Source organism: Elephantulus edwardii, unplaced genomic scaffold (genome assembly GCF_000299155.1).
Source record: "Elephantulus edwardii isolate Elephantulus edwardi_28Jun2011 unplaced genomic scaffold, EleEdw1.0 scaffold00003, whole genome shotgun sequence".
Lineage (NCBI taxonomy): Eukaryota > Metazoa > Chordata > Mammalia > Macroscelidea > Macroscelididae > Elephantulus > Elephantulus edwardii.
In genome coordinates, this window is record NW_006399753.1 from 8,526,566 (window position 1) to 8,531,131 (window position 4,566).

A 4,566-nucleotide genomic window follows, 5' to 3' on the forward strand; every position below is an offset into this window, starting at 1 on the left:
TCCTTCCTTCCTTCCTTCCTTCCTTCCTTCCGTCCAGCTGCTTCCCCGGATCCTCCCCACGAGGCCCAAGCGGACTTGAGGCATTGTGGGTGGGCCTGGTGGTTGCCCAGGCTGTATTCTCCTTGCTCTGCCCTATGTGGTTCTCTCCAGCCTTGCCCCTTCCCAAGCCTTTGCCAAAGGAGGCTGAGCACCTGGCTTTGCAACCCTGTCCGTCTTCACCAAGCTGTTGTTGTAATACTGTTGAGTTGGAATCAATCCAAAGCTCACTCTCCAGCACGATTTCCGAGTCATGAGAGGAGATTGTCCACCTTTCTCCTGAAGAGCAGCTGAAGGATTTATTTGAACCCTACACCTTTGCACTGAAGGCACAGCTCCTTACCACTAGGCCACCAGAGCTCACTTTTATTGCCAGCGCCATCAGATAACTCCCACTCATCATGACCCAGATAGAACAGAAGAGAGCAGAGCAGAATCCCGCCTAATCGTGTACCGTTATCACAATTGGTCTCTGCGATGTTGGAGCCCACTCTTGCGCTCACCGCGTTCATCCGTCCCGCTGACGGTTTTCTCCTCCATCAACCTCTATATTCTAAGAATGATTTCCTCCTCCAGGGACTGGCCGTTCCTGATAATAAAGCCAGAGTTTCACCATCCTCGTTTCTAAGGAGAACGCTGGCTGTACTTCTAAGTTAGATGTTGTTTTCATGTCCATGGAATATTTAATATTCTTTCATTCTTTGTTATTCAGTGTCTGACTTTCACATTTATATGGAACAGCTGAAAATACCATAATTTGGGGCCAGGTGCACCTCTGTCTTTAAACTCACATCGTTGCCGTTTAGATTTGCAAGTGGTCCTCGGTAGCACGTTTCCTGATGTGATACATAGCTTGATTTCCCGACGGCTTCCTCCATGAGTGTTGACCATGCCTCCACATGAACTGAAATCCTTGACAATGCAATCCTTTCTCCTTATTCCTGCTTAATGGCCACCATTCTCTCTGCAATCTCGGGGCTCCAGCCACCTCACTGAGCAATGTGTCAGTCTCTTACTTGGGTTCCTGAACCCAGCACTCCCCTCCACCCTCCACCATCTCAAGACCTTGATCTTTCTTCAAACTCCAATGTGACAGCTACCACTGAAATCAACCCCTTCACACACACACAGCCTTCCAGAGGACAAAGATGTCACCCAAGGCCCTTGGTGACGACTTCACCCCCTACCCACCTCACACACCATTCCTCCCCAGCTGTTCACATAGTAGAGATCTCACAATTAGGTGTCAGGACACCCATTTCAAACCCTAGTTCAGCTGACTTCAATCATGAAGCACCAGCAGGCATTAACATGGTCTGTGCTTTCTTGTTTAGAACTGAGGTTACACAACAAGTTGAGCTTGTGTCTCTCCTGGGGAGAGGGACTTTCAGAAGGGAATGAGAGTCCAGGACGTTAACTCCCACCTGCCATCACCTTGAGTCTAGGCAGAGATGAGGCCTGTGTGTGAGGGAGAGCAGAGCTTTGCCCACAGAGTCTCAGTGACTGGCTTTTCAGGAACTGAACATCTGGCCTTGCATTCAGAGAACCTCTGGGTGGGCTCAAACTTGCAGCCTTTCCATTAGCTACTGAGCTCAGTGACCATTTGACACAGCCAGAGACTGAAGCTTCCCACCTGTGTGTTGCTACTGGGGTTACAGTAAAACACAGAAAGGAAATTGGAAAACGGAGTGCAAAGCCCAGTGGTCTCACCACTTTCTGGCTGTGTGACCTTAGGAAGTCACTTGGCCTCTCTGAGCTTTGGGCAATTCTGGAAGACAAAGAAGTGGCTTTTGGAGATTGAAGGAAATGGGGCTGTAAAGTGTTCTGTATATCTGACACTTGATGCAAAGCGTCTGGTGTCTTACGGTGTGGACTGTTGAGAACACCCTGACCCACGGCCCTCAGCAGGTTCTGACTCAGAGGGACCCTCCATCAGCCTTCTGAGAATATAAATCTTTGTGAGAGGAAACTGTGCAGGTCTCTCTCATAGACTGACTGGTGGATTTGAACTGCTGAGCTTCTGGTGAGCAGCCCAGAGTCACCCTGGTATCTGGACCATCAGATGGCCCTGATCTATAGACTCCAGGGCATCAGGACTGATGCACCCTGGGATAGAGCAACATCACAGCACCCGCTTAACTAAAAGCAAATGAACTTTACTGAAGGATTGAGCTCTGGTGGCTTGATGGTATGAACTTGCACCATCAACTCAGAGGAACATGGTTTGAAACCACCAGCTGCTCCCTGGAGAAAGATGCCATCTCCTCCCATGCAGGTCACAGCCCCTGAAAAGCCACTGGAAAGCCAGTTATGAGTTGGTCCTAATGTGACAGTATACAACAACAACAACATGGAATAGAGAGGGTGGAGACCATCATGGAGTGAAGACGACAGCTCTGAAGTATAGCTGAAACGTGCAGTCTTGTTCTGCTGGGGGTGCATTTTGAGATTACAAAATCCCAACTGAACAGCTTTCAGAGGAGTCAAAGTTTCCGGACCCAGCATGTGGGGGAGGGGGGGATTACGTGACTGGTTAGAGGTAGCCGCCTGCCTGTTTACGACCATTCATTCTGTTTGTCATTTTATTCCATTTATTACTGTTTATTGCTGTCTTCTCCAGGGACAGCAACAGGACATGTTTGAGTGGTAATCTGCTGGCAGAGTGGCTTCTTCTGTCACAGCTATTTCTGGGGTTCGCTGTAGAGATCCGTCCATAGCACTGTACATCCAGCGTGTCCAGGGAACAGCTTCTGTAGCTTGTGTCTGTCCAGGGGAAAGACTTTCTTGGAATAGAGTATAGTGTCCTACATCTGCCTGACTTTGAGGAATATTGTCCTTCCGTCAGTGGCCACGTCAGCATGACAGTTAGAGGAACTGCTGACAGGAAAGACAGCTTTTAAAATGCAACATAGATCAACACAGAAAACAGTGATTGTTAGCGGTTACCAGAAATGAGGGTAAGGAAGAAAGGGGGAGTATTTGTCTAGGGGACACTGAGTTTATATTCATGGTGATGAGGTGACTTAGACAAGGATAGTGATTGTGATTGCACAACGTAAAGAATGTCATCAGTATCACTGAATTTTACAGGCAGGAACAAGTAAACTGGCTAATGTTCTGGTATGTATAGTTCTACCCTTAAAACTCCCCCATAATTCATGATAGCTCCATACTTTTGAAACTTTGAAACCAAATACATACTTTAAGATGGAAGTCCGTTATGCACTAATGATATGAACCAAGCAAATTGATTATACGTGCCCTAGTTTCTCCACCTAAATAAAAAAATTACGTCAAATTCACAAATTTATTACATCTAATTTAATTATTAAAAAAATAAATAAAATGCAACATAGGTTCTAGGCTTATGCCAAGACAGTAAAACAAAGCTAAGGGGCCCGCTATAGGACTGGTCTATTTACACACAGGATCAGGGACCTGGAGACTGGGAGCACACGGCTCAGAACTGTGTGTGCTTGACCCAGCCCTGACATCTCCAGTCTCGGTTTACACTGAATCATTTAAAGGATCAGATAGTACTCAGTATAAAGTGATTTGTTAATAGTTTAAAATCACCTGACCAAGTCACTCTTGGCACAGCTTTGTCCAATGGAAGTACTCTGTTGTTACCAGTGAAGGCAATTTTAAATGTAAAATATTCTAGCAGCTACATTAAAACTTCTAAGGAGCAAATTGAATATGTTTTAATGAAATATTTAATTTTGTACAATTTGGCCAATATTATTCCCATATACTTTCAATCAGGAAAAATGAGGTGGTTATTATTATTATTATTATTATTAATTTTAATAAAAATTCACAGAGACTTTGGATTTCCATTCATTCATTGTTGCACTTTATTCCCTGCCCACCCCTCCCCACCAATAGAGGGACATCATGTTTCAGAGGGTGGAGGGACGGCACAGGAGGGGAAGACCCTCTATGAGATGGATTGATTCGGTGACCGGGGTAATCGGGATGGGTGTGTCAGAGGCAGTGCGGTTGGCGCAGGATAGAGCAGGGTTTAGGGCTGTTGTACACAGGGTCGCCATGAGTTGGAAACGACTCGACAGCACATAACAAAAACAACAAAAGTTCCCCCATTGTTTTACAATCCCTCCCCCCAGGTCCACTCCACTATGCAGCCTTCGCTCTGGACTCCTGTTATGACAATAACACCTAATCACATATCCCTTTTAAACAGTTTTCTCCCTCATCTGTTTCAATGCAGTATACTTTGTTGAACCCATCTTTCTCAAGTCTCCCCAACCCTGGTGTCAGTCCCGTTTTATGACAGTGGCGCTATGCAGTATTTCTTTACTGAGATATTTCACTCAGCATAATGTCCTCCAGGCTCACCCATTCGGAATAATATTGCATGAGTTCCTTGTTTTTCAATGCAGCATAGTATTCCACTGTGTGACTCTATACCACAGCTTCTCTATCCATTCGTTTGTTGATGGGCACTTAGGGTGTTTCCAACTCCTTGCTATTGTGAACAAAGCCGCAATAAACATGGGTGTGCATATA